General features: G+C 47.2%; 1 pseudogene; it reads right to left on the reverse strand.

Moving 5' to 3' along the window:
* Positions 1–14,937: 14,937 nt before the first annotated feature.
* On the reverse strand, positions 14,938–15,420 carry LOC143975906 (immunoglobulin kappa variable 3-15 pseudogene; annotated as a pseudogene).
* Positions 15,421–19,656: the final 4,236 nt, after the last annotated feature.

Raw genomic sequence — 19,656 nt, forward strand, 5'->3', positions numbered from 1 at the left:
TGGGGTTACATGCAAGCTACGCTGGAGAAGTTTGGTTTCAGTGGCCCCATCTTGGCGGCCATATTGGTGCTGTATTCCACTCCTTCGGCGTGGGTATACACTTCCAATTCACTATCCTCTTACTTCCCAATCACAAATGGAACCTGCCAGGGCTGTTCATCATCCCCGAGTATTTTTAACCTGTTGATAGAACCCTTAGCAGAGGCGATAAGGTCTACACCCGCGATTGCAGGCTTCAACCTGGACTCTGACTCCAATGTCATTATTTGGGGATGACATCATCATCTTCCTGACAAAACCAGAGACTTCCTTAGCAGCTACACATCAGCTTCTTAACACCTTTAGTAAAATCTCATACTACAAAGTGAACTGTACTAAGTCGTTTATTCTCAACCTAGGTGTTGATCCACGTCTATGTAAACACTTACAGGACTCTTATGCCTACACGTGGAGTGCAGGAGAGATCCCTTACCTAGGGATCCAACTAACTGCCGATGTTACGCAATTAGTAGACGTTAACTACTCCTCCCTAATTAAAAAACTGAACAGAAAAATTCAAACTTCCACTAAGTATGAGCTGTCTTGGATGGGCCGCCTTGCGGCTTTCAAAATGTTTACGTTGCCACAAATTTTATACCTGTTCAGAACATTGCCTATTCTTCCCAAACATACACATTTCATAACGCTTACTAGGTTGATGAGGGCGCAGATATGGAAAGGCATGAAACCCAGAAGCTCCCACGCCCAACTTTTAAAACATAAATTTGCTGGTGGCATGGGCATGGTCGATCTGAAAGATTACTGGGCGGCCTCACAGCTGGCCCAGCTAAGAAGCTGATTCCAACCAGGCATAAACAATAGATGGACTAATATTGAGCTTTCCTCTGTCTCCACCCAGCCCTGGTGAACCTACTAATAGCGGACACATGGAAACCTGGCCTATTTAACAAAATGCTTCTCCCCATCCAGGCCTCTCTGGAAGCCTGGAAATGTTTTATATCGACTAGCTCTCCTCTATTACAACAAAACTTCATACCAATCCCAATAGAGGTCTTGGAGTTGATGATCCCCAACCTGTTTCTTCAAAAATGGAGAGATCAAGGTATCTCAGCTCTGGGGAAGCTAATCCTGGACAGCTCCCCTAGAATGTTTGAATCACTTCAAGCTGACTTTGACATATCTAGCACGGAACACTACACATACATTCGCATCCTACACTGCATCACTTCTTTGAGCTCGACAAAGCTGTCAGTGTATGCCCCTTTTGGCAATATGTCACGAGTGTAGAACACCCCAAGTCCAAGGGAACTGCACTATTTTACAACTTCTTGCAAAAAAAACATATTTTCTAAAAAAACTACACCACACTTGAAATGGGAGTCAGAGTTGGGGTCCTCATTTACCAATGCCCAATGGATTGCAGCCTCTAAATCGGTATACCAGGCCTCGAAGTGCGCCAATCACTGGGAATTATCCCATAAAATTACTTTGCGGTGGTATCTCACTCCGTATAGATTGTCTAAGTTCCTCCCGTCGCAGTCCCCACTGTGTTGGAGAGAGTGCGGGGGAGTGGGACAGATCATGCATATTTTCTGGACTTGTAAACACTCGACGAGCTTTTGGAACAAGTTGTTCCGTGTCATCTCAGACATAACTATTATTCTTACTCCTCCTATGGCTGCCCTGGCCATTCTCAACATTGGCATAGAACAATTTCCACCTGATTGCCGCAGGATAGTTACTCACATTCTCTTAGCAGCTAAACTGCTCATCACTAGAAGATGGAAAACAACCAGGCCCCTAGTGTACTTGAAGTGGTTAATATGGTACAATATAACTTTACATTTGAACGTATACTAGCTTGTAGACAAGGGCATGTTCGCACTTTCGAATACCACTGGAAATTATGGATGGCCTGGATGGTAGGTAATACCAGGCCGTAGTCCCCGGAAATGTGCATGGTAGTCCCACGTTCTGATCCCTGATGTAATAATGTTCACACTTGAATCATACTGTAATAATGTGCTCGTGGCTCTTCTATGATCTTCTTTTCTTTCTCCTCTATCTTTTCCCTTCTTCCCGCTCCCTCTTTTACCCCCTCTTTCCATCTAAGGTACGCTCATTTATCTCCTGCTACCCTTTACCTCTTACCCGGTAGCTCCTTGACAACTCCTGCTGTAAACCAGACGCAGTACTACTGTGTCGGAACTGCTGGTTTTCATACTGGTTGTACCTCAATTTATTTTCTGATACTTGTATGTTCTGATACTTGTACGTTTGATACTTGTATGTTCTGATACCTGTATGTTTTTGTATGGGGTCTCGCCAAATTGTCCCCCACAACCATCTATGGAAACGAGTCAGGCATAAAAGAATGAATTTTATAAGTTAAGAAATTTAATTGTTTTATTGATTTATCTGAATACTTAATTTAAATAAAAACGGTAATCAGCTCATGCGGAAAGGTATATAAACAGCTGGATTAACTGAAATTTCACAGATGACACTAGAAAACAGAAGATCGCTTGATTACCAGACGGATGGAATCCATGCGGTGTCAACTAATGGAGCGGGCTGGTTCGGCGGGTGGCGAAGAGGGGATGCAGCAATGTTTAGAGTTGCCGTCGGTCCCACCGTCTATGTTACCGGCTTCTTCTGCTGCCATTTCTGCAGCTAATACTGTTCCTGCATTAGCCGCGGGGCCTGTTTTATCTGAGCTTTTGTTCCGCCCTGCTGGACTCCTTCCTCTTCCGGGCCAGGCGACGTGAATTGATCGTAATGCACAAGCTCCACTTGAGGCTGTCAATCAAGAGGCTTTCACTAGAAATCTGAGACTTTCGCCGCAGCTAAACTCGAACGCATGCGCAGTTGTGCAGTTTAATCTACGGAGATCAACAAAGAGACCACGCAAGTTTGAATCCTGGTCACCACCTAAGGTATTAAAAAAGCATAAAGGAAAGGAGAGAATGCCTAAAAATTCAAACTTTTAAAAGTAAAAAAATCTTGTTTTACATTGGATAATGCTCACACTGGGGATGTTATTATATCTGTGGAGCCTCCTGTACTGGCAGGAAATGTGTGTGACAAGACTGTGGCTGTTGTATTGATAATACTGTTGCCATGGATGATCAAGCTCTACCTATAAATGCACTGGCGTTGCCTACCAATTTACCGATTGATGCTGGCGTAGGAACACCAGCAATAAAGGGTAGATACAGGTGTATACTGTGCTATGCTGGAGGCACACAACACCCACTAACTACTGCAGATGCCTGTATTAGAGAACACCAGCAATAAAGGGTAGATACAGGTGTATACTGTGCTATGCTGGAGGCACACAACACCCACTAACTCCTGCAGATGCCTGTATGAGAGAAGACCAGCAATAAAGGGTAGATACAGGTGTATACTGTGCTGTGCTATAGGCACACAACACCCACTAACTCCTGCACATGCCTGTATGAGAGAACACCAGCAATAAAGGGTACATACAGGTGTACACTGTGCTGTGCTGGAGGCACACAACACCCACTAACTCCTGCAGATGCCTGTATGAGAGAACACCAGCAATAAAGGGTGGATACAGGTGTATACTATGCTAGAGGCACACAACACCCACTAACTACTGTAGATGCCTGTATTAGAGAACGCCAGCAATAAAGGGTAGATACAGGTGTATACTGTGCTGTGCCATAGGCACACAACACCACTAACTCCTGCAAATGCATGTATTAGAGAATACCAGCAATAAAGGGTAGATACAGGTGTATACTGTGCTGTGCCGTAGGCACACAACACCACTAACTCCTGCAGATGCCTGTATGAGAGAACACCAGCAATAAAGGGTAGATACAGGTGTATACTGTGCTGTGCTGGAGGCACACAACACCCACTAACTCCTGTACATGCCTGTATGAGAGAACACCAGCAATAAAGCGTAGATACAGGTGTAAACTGTGCTGTGCTGGAGAAACACAACACCCCCTAACTACTGCAGATGCCTGTATGAGAGAACACCAGCAATAAAGGGTAGATACAGGTGTATACTGTGCTGTGCTGGAGGCACACAACACCCACTAACTCCTGCAGATGCCTGTATGAGAGAAGACCAGCAATAAAGGGTAGATACAGGTGTATACTGTGCTGGAGGCACACAACACTAACTCCTGCAGATGCCTGAGAAAAGAACACGCTATCCCTGCCTATCTAGCTCCTTCCCTGCACAACGGAACACACTACACAAGGCCGCAGCGCTGGCGGCCTTATATAGTGTGGGGTGTGTACTAAACCCCCCTGAACTACAATTGGCCACAGGCATCTTGCCTGTGGCCAATATTGCTCTCTTCGCTGCCGACGCTGTGATTGGCAAGCATGTGGGGTCACAGTGCATGCTTGGCCAATCATGAGCCAGCAATACACTGTGATGGCGCAGTGCATTGTGGGCCGTGAGCGCCAAACAAATTTAGCGTGAACGGCCCATAACGTTCGGTATTCGCCAAACGTGTGAACAGCCGATGCGAACTTGCATGCAATGTTACGTTCGACTTACGTGCGAACAGACGATGTTACGTTCGACTTACGTTCGACTCGAACACCAAGCTCATCCCTAGAGGCATATCTGTGTACTGTCGTGCCTAGGGGTTAATTGAACAAACTGAAGTTAGAAGCTGATTGGCTGCCATGCACACCTGCGTTCCCCAGTGACGTATGGGTGACCCCGCCCCCATCTGATTTAACGGAAAACTGCGCTACATCAGTATGGACAGAACTGGACTGAAAATCACCCGTCGCTGGATCAGATCAGCCATTGCTGGACCCCGGAGAGATGATCATCCATCGCTGGATAGCATGAGTGGATTACCACCGCTGGAATCTTTTTTTTTATAAAGGAATTTTTCAAAAGTGTGTTTGTCTTATTTAACCATTTTTTACCCTTTCTTTGTGAAATGGTAGGGGTAATTTTGTATCCCCTTACCATTTCAAACAGGGGGGGCGGGATCTGGGGGTCCCCTTGTTAAAGGGGGCTTCCAGATTCTGATAAGCCCCCCGCCCGCAGACCCCCACAACCACCAGCCAGGGTTGTGGGGATGAGGCCCTTGTCCCCATCAACATGGAAACATGGTGCTTTGAGGGGTCACAGACCCCCAAAGCATCCTCCCAATGTTGAGGGCATGTGGCCTGGTATGGTTCGGGGGGCACTCTCTCGTCCCCCCCTCTTTTCCTGTGGCCTGCCAGGTTGGGTACTCAGCTAAAGGGTCTGGTATGGATTTATCCCACGTCATTTTTAAAAAAAAATTTGACGCGGGGTTCCCCTTAATATCAATACCAGACCTGAAGGGCCTGGTAATTGAATTTAGGGAAACCCCACGCTTTTTTTTATCAATGAATGAATTGTCCACTCCGTAATACTCATTGAGTGTTCTCTGTTTTACGGGAGCCGACAATTGAAAGTGATTTTAAAATACTTTTTTTCCTTGCGAAATTACACTTTGTGCAGGGACAGTTCTAAGCACAGGAAACATGTGCCCCTTCACAGGCATACTATAGACACCCCCCAGGTACGAAATTTAAAGGAATATTACACAATATTATTGCATTGATCCATGTCCCCTGGGGCAGGACCCGGGTCCCCAAACACTTTTTAGGACAGTAACTTGCAATTTAGCCTTTAAAAGTAGCCCTTTAGATTGTGAACGCCATTCAGCATAGCAGATGTACTCAGCTAGAGAAGGAGTTTGAACAGCCACTAGGGGGCGTAATAGTGTTACATTCCACCCATCCTACAAATGGCGAGACAAAGAGGAATGGGGGGGCAGAGCTTCTTCTGGAGAGGACCCAAAACAGCAGTGCCGCCCGCCCATAGGGGGTGCCCGGGCGCCGCCCCCCCTCTCCCTAGGTGTAAAAAAAAAAAAGGAAAAAAAAAAAAAGGAAAAAAAAAAAGGAAAAAAAAAAAAAACGGGCCCTTTAAGACATTTAAAAAAAAAAAAATGTCATTTAACAATTTAACATAGTGTACTGTGGCGCCGGTCACAGTGCACTATGAGAAGCGCCACGTCGATGCAATCACAAGATTGCATCCATGGCGCTTCATTTGCGGGTTAAAAACCCGCTTTGCGGCGCACTGCAGAACGCCGACTAGCTTCCGCCCGTAAAATCACTGTGATTCTACGGGCGGGAGCATTGTCAATCTTAGACAGGCAGGTCACTTCCGGCTTTCGGCTGCTTCACGAAACCCGGAAGTGACGTCGGCAGCTCTGTTCCTCAGCCTGAGCGGAGCTGCAAGACAGTCAGGCAGGAGGTGAGTCACCGCATAAAGGCTTTCTAGTTTCTACTTTGTTGAGAATGTTCATGCATTTAGCTGAATGAATGGAAAAAAAGCTTTCACAGCCAGAAAGGTTTCCCCAGGCCAGGCGACTTTTGCCGTGGCCAATCAGAGAATGAGCTCTGAAGGGGGAACTCCACGCCAAATTTCTGAAAAAAATTTTGACGTGGGTTCCCCCTCCGAGAGCATACCAGGACCTTAGGTCTGGTATGGATTCCAAGGGGAATCCCCTACGCCGAAATAACGGCGTGGGGGTCCCCCCAGATCCACACCAGACCCTTATCCGAGCACGCTACCCGGCCGGCCAGGAAAGGGGGTGGGGACGAGCAGGCGGCCCCCCCCTCCTGAGCCGTCCCAGGCCGCGTGCCCTCAACATGGGGGGGTGCCTTGGGGAAGGGGGGGCCGCGCGGCCCCCCCACCCCAAAGCACCTTGTCCCCATGTTGATGAGGACAAGGGCCTCTTCCCGACAACCCTGGCCATTGGTTGTCGGGGTCTGCGGGCGGGGGGCTTATCGGAATCCGGATGCCGGCCCCCCACCCTATGTGAATGAGTATGGGGTACAATGTACCCCTACCCATTCACCTGTGAAAAAAAGTACAAAAAAAACACAACACAGGGTTAAAATATTTTATTGCACAGCTCCGGGGGTCTTCCGTCTTCGGGGGTCTTCTCGCCGGACTCCTCCGCTATCTTCTTGTAGCTCTTTTACTAGCGGAGGAGCCCGGCTTTCTTCCTCGCCGCCGGCCTCTTCTTCCGACTTCGGGGGTCTTGTCCACCTCTTCGGTTCTTCTGCCGTGCCACCGCGCCTTCTTATAGCTCTTTTACAGGCGGTGGCCCGGTCTTCTGTCGCCGCCGCCGCCTCCTCCCGCTCTTCTTCTTCTTCTTCTTCTTCTTCTTCTTCTCCAGGAGATGTTGACTCGACGATCTCTCTCCGGCCGGAATGCCAGGGACGCGCTGCGCTGCCACTTATATAGGGACAATGGGGCGGTGTCACATGGGTTGATGTCACATGGGTTGATCACATGGGTTGATGTCACATGGTGACCCCGCCCCCTTACGATGTCACAGTCCCGGAGGATGCTGGGACTGACGCCATGTGACATCAACCCATGTGACCAACCCATGTGACATCAACCCATGTGACACCGCCCCATTGTCCCTATATAAGTGGCAGCGCAGCGCGTCCCTGGCATTCCGGCCGGAGAGAGCGTCGAGTCAACATCTCCTGGAGAAGAAGAAGAAGAAGAACGGGCGGCGGCGGCGGCGACAGAAGACCGTGTTGTGTTTTTTTTGTACATTTTTTCACAGGTGAATGGGTAGGGGTACATTGTACCCCATACTCATTCACATAGGGTGGGGGGCCGGTATCCGGGGCCCCCTTATTAAAGGGGGCTCCCGGATTCCGATAAGCCCCCCGCCGACAGACCCCGACAACCAACGGCCAGGGTTGTCGGGAAGAGGCCCTTGTCCTCATCAACATGGGGACAAGGTGCTTTGGGGTGGGGGGGGCGCCTGCCCCCCCTCCCCCAAGGCACCCCCCCATGTTGAGGGCACGCGGCCTGGTACGGCTCAGGAGGGGGGGCGCCCGCTCGTCCCCACCCCCTTTCCTGGCCGGCCGGGTGGCGTGCTCGGATAAGGGTCTGGTGTGGATCTGGGGGGACCCCCACGCCGTTTTTTCGGCGTAGGGGGTTCCCCTTGGAATCCATACCAGACCTAAGGGCCTGGTATGCTCTCGGAGGGGGGAACCCACGCCAAAAAAAATTTCAGATTACATAAGGGGCGTGGTTTATGAGAAGTGGGAGGGGCCAAAATGATGGGCGGGGTCATGGTGGGCGGGGTCTGGCGCCCCCCCATCCAAAAACTTCACCAGCCGCCACTGCAAAACAGCTGCATCTGGAATGGGAGAATCTTCCTCATTTCCAACAGGAGTATGTATTTATTTAATTTATTTTAGGTACTTATATAGCGCTGTCAATTTATGGAGTGCTTTACATATGTAGCAGTGACACTTTGGACAAAGTGTCTGTCATGTACAAATTTTGTTTTTGACTCAGAACAGTAAAGGGGTTCTGAGGGTTAATTGTGTAGGTTTAACTTTGACATCAGTTTGGCTGGGCTGCCTGGTCATGTGTACAGTTAAGTGCACATGACAGGCTCAGAACCAGGCCTGGTTGGACGTTTTGGGTATCAGCTTCCCCGGAGCCAATCAGTGGGTGTGCCGGGCCCCGCTGAGGAGTCTGGGGAAGGGTACTAAAGATGTTGGAGTCAAGTGTTCCGGGTTCGTACGTGAGGCCCTAGCGGTCTGTTCCTGATTCTGAACCGGGGTAGCCCCACAAGGGATACCAGTCACAGGAACGTTCGTTGCTCTGTAATATGCTTCGGTTGGCTAACCCCAATAGACCCGCCTGGTCTGGGGTAAGGATCCGTCTGTTCCCGAGTCTCAGAACTGGCTGGTCCGAGGTGCAGTAACTGAGGGAGGATTCCAGGAGTCTGGGTGTGCTCTCGGCTTGGAGGGGCACCGCAGCTCGTGTAAGTGACCGGAGGAGGATTCTTCGGAGGAGGGCCAACAAGCTGGCATCCTGAGAAGTGCCTGATTGCTGAGTTGTGGAGGACACTGACGAATTCACTCTTTTTCCAGTACTGTAAGGAGATAGAGAACGTTCCAGGTACTGAGGAAAAAGGTTCTTGTTCACTTTCAGTTACAACTTGTTCAAGGTCAGAGATTTCACAAGTTCTGAGTCAAAGCACTGATTGCCATAATCTCTGGCTAGAGATTTGTTCAGCCTTGAAGTGCCCAGCTGCGAGTGGCTACTCTCTGGGTGGTACTAGAGACTTTGTATTATTTGCAGTTCAAGGTGCCTGAGTTCTTTCACCCTTGACCTCTGTTCCCATACAAGACTGTGTTTGTTGGATGTTACCCCTGCAAATAAAAATCTTTCAAAAGGACTTTATTGGTCTCAGCGTTCAAGGTTGTTGAGTACTAACTCTGCGAACCCCTAGACGTGAAAGAACAAGCCAAGCGGAGTTAACCGGTAAGCCCAAAAGTTAAGGCCACCCTGACAAGGGTTATGGCCGCTACACGTGGGGGCTTGCAGTCAGGGATTTACAGTTACCTCGCAGGGCCTTGGAACAGAGGGTGAAGAATGTTTTTTGAACTGCGCCACAAAGATCAGTGCCATTTTGGAGAGACTTTCACTGAGGTGCGTAAGCATGGGAGGAGCTTGTACTGAAAGCCCACAAAATTACACAGGAGCCAGCACCCAGTGGGAGGAGTCTAGGCTGATCTTTTCTTCACACGAGGCAACTCGTGAGAGTGTGGTGCGGAAGAAAGAGGCAAGTCTATTTTTCTTGGAGTTTGGAGAAAAAGTTTCCGGAATGTACCATGTTCCGGGTTTGCAACCTGCGCCAGGACCCAGGATGCCTCTTGGAAGGGGTCTCGCAGGAATACGGCCACTTGGTTCTGTGTTCACAGACACAGGCATTTGCTTGTTGCCATAGGGGCAGTTCATACTCTACACTACTGGAGACATCGATGGCCTGGCTATGCTGTGCGGGAAGTGCGAAGGTCTGGTCACCAACCCTTGGCCATTTTCTAGATGCAGGAAGTGTGGCGAGTACACCTTCAAAGTGGAGCAGCCAGTCACGTCACCAAAGGCTTACTACATGGACTGGGCTACAGGCATGATAACCGAGGAGCCGGCCATTTTCACTCCTTTGGTGAGGCCTTCCACAGAGGTGACACGTGTCATTGCTGACACCCCAGAGGCAGATGCTGCTACGTCTGTTACGGAGACTGCTGAGGAAACCACTCTGGAGCAGATGGACACTGTTTCTACTACCATCTTGGAAATCACCATGCCTCCACTAGAGAAAGTGAAACATGCAAAGTCTTCACAGAGGCCACGCAAGGTCCCGCCACCAAGTCTGGCTGGATCTAATCGGCGGAAGAGGGCTGCTTCGGAAAAGAGCCTGACCGTGAGTACATCCTTGTCTTATTATTTACCGGCAGAGGAATACAGAGATTCAGAGCTAGAGACACTGTCGGATCCAGAAGATGAGGACATTCTGGGGGTATTGTCAGAGGAGTTGTTGTGGGATGGAGGGGACAATGTGGCCGCTACTTGTGCAGATGTTTTGGATCGGCTGAATGCGGAAAATCCCATCACGGTGAATGTGACTCTTCCTAAACCTGTGAAACTGTCCGCACTGAATAGGGATTCTGCCACGCTGGCGCATCGGTCCTCAAATTCCTGCATACCGCCTTGGGAGGGAAGTGCCCGTGCATTGATGAAGCTTGCAAGGTCACAGAGGCTTCTTCACAAAAGAGTAGCTGCTGAGTACGAGTTGGAGTTTCCCTATGTCCCCAGGGATGTTATGACTGTTATCGAGTAAAATCGTGAGGCCTGGTACGAGGATGATGTTTGGAGCTACCTAAAAGTACCAAAGCCGCTCCGGAAAAAGGCCTTTTCGCTGGAGCTCTATGACCGATTTCAGGGTTGCTTGTTGCATTGGAGCTATGGTCGGCATATCTATTGTGACAAGTAGCTGTCGAGTACGGGTTGGAGTTTCCCTATGTCCCCAGGGATGTTATGACTGTTATCGAGTAAAATCGTGAGGCCTGGTACGAGGATGATGTTTGGAGCTACCTAAAAGTACCAAAGCCGCTCCGGAAAAAGGCCTTTTCGCTGGAGCTCTATGACCGATTTCAGGGTTGCTTGTTGCATTGGAGCTATGGTCGGCATATCTATTGTGACAAGGTTGTGATATGCAGACCAGATAAAGAAAGTGCCATATATTTCATCACCACCATAGATGCACAAGAAAAACATCTAACTGCCTGATCCGAGGTTTTATTGGTGAACTTTACCTGGTATCAAGTCTTTGAGTGAGTTTTTAACAAAAAAAGGAAAGAACTTCTCTGTGTCTTCAGCTCTTATGTTCCTGCAAGTTACAAAGACTGTGGGATAGTTAGGCAGGTGATTACTACAAGGAAATGCACGTCAAGTTCTATAGGCTTTTAGCCCACCGTGCTTTGATTATTGAGAGACTTGTAGTTACAGCGGCTCTGACCACTAGGTGGCGTGAGTCGACAGGAAAAGAGCAGTAATAGGCAAGAATTTCTTAGAAAATGTTAGAGAGAAATTTCATGTATCTTTGAAGAAGGAAGTTCCGTTGAAGTAACAATGGAATTTCGCTCTTCAAGACAAAATGTATAGTGTACAGTGTTGTTTTGTGTATTATGTTTCTCTTTCAGGATACACCGAGATCGTCTGTCAAGCTCATCGGAGAATGGGTGGGTTAGTCAGTTTAGCTGGGTGGTATATTTACAGCATTGAATGTGTTGTGAAAACGCTAATGTTTAAATGTGTTTCCTTTTCTTCCCTTCCCCAACACCCATGAAAGAAAAAAAAACAACTCAGGCACCGTATAGTTTTTTTTTTTAAAGTAGGATAGGATTTTTCTCTGGTTGTTGCCTAGAAGATGGGGACATCATCTAAACAACTGGGGGGGGGGGGGGGGATGTGTAGCAGTGACATTTTGGACAAAGTGTCTGTCATGTACAAATGTAGTTTTTAACTCAGAACAGTAAAGGGGTTCTGAGGGTTAATTGTGTAGGTTTAACTTTGACATCAGTTTGGCTGGGCTGCCTGGTCATGTGTACAGTTAAGTGCACATGACAGGCTCAGAACCAGGCCTGGTTGGACGTTGTGGGTATCAGCTTCCCCGGAGCCAATCAGTGGGTGTGCCGGGCCCCGCTGAGGAGTCTGGGGAAGGGTACTAAAGATGTTGGAGTCAAGTGTTCCGGGTTCGTACGTGAGGCCCTAGCGGTCTGTTCCTGATTCTGGACCGGGGTAGCCCCACAAGGGATACCAGTCACAGGAACGTTCGTTGCTCTGTAATATGCTTCGGTTGGCTAACCCCAATAGACCCGCCTGCGTTAGAGTTCTGCCTGGTCATGTGTACAGTTAGGTGCACATGACAGGCTCAGAGCCAGGCCTGGTTGGACATTTTGGGTATCAGCTTCCTCGGAGCTAATCAGTGGCTGCGCTGGGCCCCGCTGAGGAGTCTGGGGAAGGGTACTTAAAATGTTGAAGTCACGTGTTCTGGGTTGGTTCGTGAGGCCCTAGCAGTCTGTTCCTGATTCTGGACCAGGGTAGCCCCGCAAGGGGTTCCGGTCACTGCAGCATTCGTCGCTCTGTAATATGCTTCGGGTGGCTAACCCCAATAGACCCGCCTGGTCTGGGGTAAGGATTGGTCTGTTCCAGTGTCTCGGAACCAGCTGGTCTGGGGCACAGTAACTGAGGGAGGATTCAAGGCATCCGGTGTGCTCTCGGCATGGAGGGGCACCGCAGCTCGTGTAAGTGACCGAGGGAGGACTCTTTGCGCTTTTTCCAGTACTGTCAAGGAGAGAACGTTCCAGGTACTCAGGAAAAAGGTTCCTATTCACTTTCAGTTACAACTTGTTCAAGGTGAGAGATTTCACAAGTTCTGAGTCAAAGCGCTGATTGCCATAATCTCTGGCTAGAGATTTGTTCAGCCTTGAAGTGCCCAGCTGCGAGTGGTTACTCTCTTGGCGGTACTAGAGACTTTGTGATATTTGCAGTTCAAGGTGCCTGAGTTCTTTCACCCTTGCCCTCTGTTCCCATATGAGACTGTGTTTGTTGGATGTTACCCCTGCAAATAAAAACCTTTCAAAAGGACATTATTGGTGTCAGCGTCCAAAGTTGTTGGGTACTAACTCTGGGATCCCCTAGACGTGGAAGAACAAGCCAAGTGGGGGTAACCAGTAAGCCCAAAAGTTAGGCCGCCCTGCCAAGGGCTATGGCTGCTACACATATATATTGTACATTCACATCAGTCCCTGCCTTCAAGGAGCTTACAATCTAAGGTCCCTAACTCCCATTCATACATACTAGGGACAATTAATACAGGAGCCAATTAACCTACCAGCATGTCTTTAGCGTCCAGTGATGGTGAACCTTGGCACCCCAGATGTTTTGGAACTACATTTCACATGATGCTCATGCACTCTGCAGTGTAGTTGGGCATCATGGGATATGTAGTTCCAAAACATCTGGGGTGCCAAGGTTCACCATCACTGCTTTAGAGTGTGGGAGGGAATCGGAGTCTCCGGAGGAAACCCACACAGGCACAGGGAGAACTATGGTACGTACTATTCATTGGATGTAGAATTACATAGAGGAATTCCTGGAAAATCTGCTTGAAAGACAAATTGACACTTTAAAAACTTTTATTCAATAAATTGTTGTCTCCCAGTGTTGTTGTCTTCCTTATAGAATACTGAGTGTTATGTACAGGCATACCCCACTTTTAAGTACACAATGGAGTTTATTTAACCACTTCAGCCCCGGACCATTTTGCTGGCCAAAGACCAGACCACTTTTTGCGATTCAGCACTGCGTCACTTTAACTGACAATTGCGCGGTCGTGCGACGTGGCTCCCAAACAAAATTGACATCCTTTTTTTCCCACAAATAGAGCTTTCTTTTGGCGATATTTAATCACCTATGCTGTTTTTATTTTTTGCGCTATAAACAAAAATAAAGCAACAATTTTGAAAAAAACACATTATTTTTTACTTTATGTTATAATAAATATCCCCCAAAAATATATAAATTTTTTTTTTTTCCCTCAGTTTAGGCCAATACATATTCTTCTACATATTTTTGGTAAAAAAATCGCAATAAGTGATTATTGATTGGTTTGCGCAAAAGTTATAGCGTTTACAAAATAGGGGATAGTTTTATGGCATTTTTATTAATATTTTTTTTACTAGTAATGGCGGCGATCAGCAATTTTTATTGTGACTGTGACATTATGGCAGACACATCTGACATTTTTGACACATTTTTGGGACCATTGTCATTTATACAGCAATCGCTGCTATACAAATGCAGTGATTCCCGTGTAAATTACACTGGCAGTGAAGGGGTTAACCAGTGGGTGGCAGTGTAGGGGTTAAGTGTTCCTAGGGGTGTGTTACTAACTGTTGGGGGCTGGGCTTTCATTTAGTGAACACTGATCTCTGCTCCAATCACATGGAGCAGAGATCAGCATCACTTGTTGCTAAGCAGAACGGGGAGATGCTGTTTACAACGGAATGTTCCCGTGCCCCGTGAGACAATCGCGGGTATGCCCACGGCGATCAAGTCCGCGGGACCCGCGACCGGACTCACAGGGGTCCCGACCAGCACGTGAGCGGCAGCGCGCTCGCGATGGCAGGGTGGCATTAAAGATTGGACGTACCTGTACGCCAATATGCCTGCCGTGCCATTCTGCCGACGTACATTGGCGTGCGCTGGTCGGGAACTGGTTAATAAAGCTGGAAAGTGCAAAATCAGACTCACTTCTGCATAGAAACCAATGAACTTCTAACCCCAGCTTATTCAATTAAGCTTTGGTAATAAAACCTGGCAGCTCATTGGTTTCTATGTAGAAGTGAACCTGATTTTGCACTTTCCAGCTATATTAAATAAACCCGATTGTGTACTTAAAAGTGGGGTATGGCTGTATGACTGTGCAGTGTTCTCTCCCCATGCTGATCTATGTCTTCATGTGTGATAGAGGAAGGAGGTTTTTGTACGGCTCTGTATCACTGTGTGAGAGGGAGCTGAGCAGCCTGCTGACAGTGATAACTTCCTTCATCATCTTCAGTCACAGAACTAATTGTCAGTGTGTAACGAGTATAAGGAGATCCACCACTTCTACCAGAGAACCGGTCTGGGACTCCTGTGTGTCGGGTGGCTGCATTATAGATGAGAAGTGTTGGAGACTTTCCTGATTTCTGTTGGTACCAGGCTATGGCATCGCCAGTGTTAGTACTGGATGTACATGTGATGGTGACTGTCTGTCCCGGGGACACAGACATAGAATCCGGAGTCTGAGTCATCACAATCTGTCCACAGGATCCTGAGGATGGGAAGAGACATATTGATTATTGATTTCCTCTCAATCCTGATGTGTGTATTTATTGTACAATGTATCGATGTATGTGCAGAGGATGATGGAAGGAGCCTCATCTCTCACCCTGAATATAAATGAAGATGACAGCCAGCAGATAACTGGGAGAAAACATCTTGATGTTTCTGGAGGGTCAGATCCAAACTAGAAGATGTCTCCTGTACAATGAGATATATAGAGAGAGTGACAGGGGAGGTGTTCCCCCCACACACTGTGTATGCAAATACCGGGGAGATGGAAATTCGAATTCTCAGATCAGTGATCTGTGCTAGAAACACTCCAGTGGACCTCAGCTACATATTAAATCATTTGTCTTTTTTGTGCATTTTTAGCACACACTAATCACCTCCCTATAAATGACTACATGTTTATTCTACTTATAGAAGAGATCACAAAGGGTCTATTTATCAATGTTTTCACACAACCGTCACACATTTTTACATTGGATTAAATTATAAAATGATGAATTGTTGGTGAAAACATTGACACATAGACTCCTATAGCCCCTCTCACTGACAATGATAATTGTTACTTCTAGTCCACAAAGATCTATTGCCTGTGATATCTGGGATCCTCCTTGTATATTGTATCTCCTTCATACAGCCCCCCTGGACATTTCCATTCACCCGTCACTTACCAGACATAATGCTGCAAAGAAGGAGAGAGGGATGAGCTGCCAATTGTGTGCTCCAATGTGAAGGTTTTCATGTATTTCTGAGGAGGGTGATGTGTCCTGTACTTCTCCCTCTGGAGTCATTTACATGTAATCTATAGTGTACTTTTAGTAAATATACACGGGATTATTCAATGTAATAATAAGATGTGAAACAATTGTTTAAGTTGCTTATATAAAAAAGACAGCAAAGTTTTCCTGCGTCCTCCCTACAATTTTCATATACACAGAATTTTCCCTGTCCCTCTAAGCCCTTGTACACACGGTCGGAGATTCCGTCGGAATGTTTCTTATCGGATCGTTTTGTCGGATATTCCGACTGTGTGTGGTCTGCATCGGACTGTTTCCGTTGGAATATCCGTCGGACCAACTTTTCCAACTTGCCGGAAATATTTTCCGACAAAATGCTCCGATCGGACATACTCCAATCATGTGTAGCCTACTCCGACGGACAAAGTGCCACGCATGCTCAGATCAAATTCCTAGACCAAAGCTATTGGCTACTAACCTGAACGTAGTCCCGTCGTAACGAAATAACGTCATCACGTTATGTACAATCGGATTTTCCGACAACTTTGTCCGACCATGTGTATGCAACATCACTTCCGGACCTTACCGGTAAAACGCTACTAAAAATAGCAGCGTTTTTTAAAGTGGTCTTAGCCCTTGTGCACACGGTCGGAGATCCCGACAACCAAATCCGTCGGAGTAATTCCGACGGATTTGGTTGTCGGGATCTCCGACCGTGTGCACAAGGGCTAAGACCACTTTAAAAAACGCCGCTATTTTTAGTAGCGTTTTACCGTCAGATTTTCAGCACATTTCGGCTGCTAGGGGGGTGCTTTTACCCCCGCTAGCGGCCGAGAAAGGATTAAAACCACCCGTAATATGCCGCAATAGCAGCATTTTGCTGGCGGTATTGCAGCGCTGCCCCATTGATTTCAATGGGGAGCAGAGGTGGAGGAGCGGTAAACACACCGCTCCTTCACCGCTCCAAAGAAGCTGCTGGCAGGACGTCAGGAAACGTCAGGAAAGTCTTTTCTGACGTCCTGCCAGCGCACCGCTCCGGTGTGAAAGCCCTCGGGCTTTCACACTGGAGACAACGGTGCAGCAGTTTGAGGGCGGATTGCAGGCACTATTTCTAACGCTATAGCACCTGCAAAACGTCCTCGGCGTGAAAGGGGTCTAAATGGTTTAGTTGAACAATGGGGAATTTGAGGGCCAGTTCACACCAGATGCAGTTCCGTGCGCTTTTTTCCTGCGCTAAAAATGCATGCATAATGTTTTCAATGTATTTCGATGGCTCTAGTTCACACCATGCAGTCAGTTTCTGGAGCAGAAACTGACCGGAAACTGATTGCATGGTGTGAACTAGAGCCATGCATGCATTTTGTGCAGAAAAAAATTGCACAGAACTGAACGGAACTGCGTCTGGTGTGAACTAGCACTAACTGCTTCTGGTGGTCAGAGCAGTACTACTGAATAGGTTTAATCCTTTCACTGCCAGAACCATTTTTTCTGTTTTTGCACACATATTAAAAAAATCATTTTAGGCCTGAAGATTAGTTAAATACCCCAAACATTATATATCTTCTGAAAGCAGACACCCTGAAGAATAAAATGCTGCCAATTTCAATTTTAGGGAACACAAATGTTTGGGGCGCACAAACATAATACAGTATATTACCCAGTTATTTGGTAAAAGAGGAGGTTGCATGGAGTAAATAGATACCCCCACATGTCAATCCTTACAATTATGGCTGCCCAAGAAATGGTGACAAACTTCAGCACCCTAAATTTTCTATAGGTGATGCTTTAAAGTGGTTGTAAACCCTTACATATACCCAGTGAAGTGACTATCCTCCGGTGATACACAGAAATGAAACAAATCCTACATAAGTCACCTCTATATATCTGCAGTCTATTCTTCTCTAGATTTGTTCAACGTCCTGGTGTGTGTTTCTTCCTTTCTTCCTCTGCAACGTAAAGGCATAATGTGCTAGTATGCATCGCATTGTGTACCTGCAAACGAAGCCCGCGTTGTCCCCGCTGCAGGCTGCAATCCATGTTCCCCCTGTCTTCCTTCTGGGGCAGGGGACTCTGGCTGTGTGACTGGCTGGAGCCGCGTGACATCACTCCTGCGCATGCATGTGGGAGACACCGGTTCCTTTAGAGCGCATGCGCCAGTGACATCATCGACGCAGTATACAGTAAATCTCTCCTAAACGGCACATATTTAGGAGATATTTACAGAACCTATAGCTAAGCCTTATTCTAGGCTTACCGATATGTACAAATGTTACAGGGAGGTTTACAACCTCTTTTAGTTCTTGCGTGTAACTTTTATATTGTACGCTTTTTTCACTAAATGTTATTTTTAATCACATAGGGAACAAAAAGCTCCTAATGTGATGCTTTTTTAATGAGTTTTAGCTGCCCTCTATTGAATCTAATGGAGCCCAGATTGTGCTCCATTGGCTACTTCCCTGGCTAGACTGGATGGAAAAAGTGACAACCAGACCCAAAAGTCATGTTTTTCATGTCGCTTAGTAGGAAGAGGAAATCAACAAATGGACATTCTCTGATCCCCCTCCCCTCTACCTGGTGGCTAGGGATGAGCTCGGTGTTCAAGTCGAATGCATGTTCGACTCAAGCACAACATACACCTGAAGGTACCCTTTATTACTCATGTTCTGTAATACAGGCATCTGCAGCAGTTAAATTGGGTGTTGTGTGCCTCCAGCACAGTATACACCAGAAGATACCCCTTATTACTGGTGTTCTGTAATACAGGCATCTGCAGAAGTTAAAGTGGGTGTTGTGTGCCTCCAGCACAATATACACCTGAAGCTACCCTTTATTACTGGTGTTCTGCAATACAGGCATCTGCAGCAGTTAAATTGGGTGTTGTGTGCCTCCAGCACAATATACACCTGAAGCTACCCTTTATTACTGGTATTCTGTAATACAGGCATCTGCAGCAGTTAAATTGGGTGTTATGTGACTCCAGCACAATATACAGTTGAAGCTACCCTTTATTACTGGTGTTCTGTAATACAGGCACCTGCAGCAGTTAAATTGGGTGTTGTGTGCCTCCAGCACAGTATACACCTGAAGCTACCCTTTATTGCTGATGTTCTTTAATACAGGCATCTGCAGAAGTTAAAGTGGGTGTTGTGTGCCTCCAGCACAGTATACACCTGAAGATACCTCTTATTGCTGGTGTTCTGTAATACAGGCATCTGCAGCAGTTAAAGTGTGTGTTGTGTGCCTCCAGCACAACATACACCTGACGGTACCCTTTATTACTCGTGTTCTGTAATACAGGCATCTGCAGCAGTTAAATTGGGTGTTGTGTGCCTCCAGCACAGTATACACCAGAAGATACCCCTTATTACTGGTGTTCTGTAATACAGGCATCTGCAGAAGTTAAAGTGGGTGTTGTGTGCCTCCAGCACAATATACACCTGAAACTACCCTTTATTACTGGTGTTCTGCAATACAGGCATCTGCAGCAGTTAAATTGGGTGTTTTGTGCCTCCAGCACAATATACACCTGAAGCTACCCTTTATTGCTGATGTTCTTTAATACAGGCATCTGCAGCAGTTAAAGTGGGTTTTGTGTGCATCCAGCACAGTATACACCTGAAGATACCCCATATTGCTGGTGTTCTGTAA

This window comes from Lithobates pipiens, unplaced genomic scaffold, assembly GCF_037356315.1.
Source record: "Lithobates pipiens isolate NorthernLeopardFrog02 unplaced genomic scaffold, aLitPip1_a1.2 Scaffold_13, whole genome shotgun sequence".
In the NCBI taxonomy this organism is placed as follows: domain Eukaryota; kingdom Metazoa; phylum Chordata; class Amphibia; order Anura; family Ranidae; genus Lithobates; species Lithobates pipiens.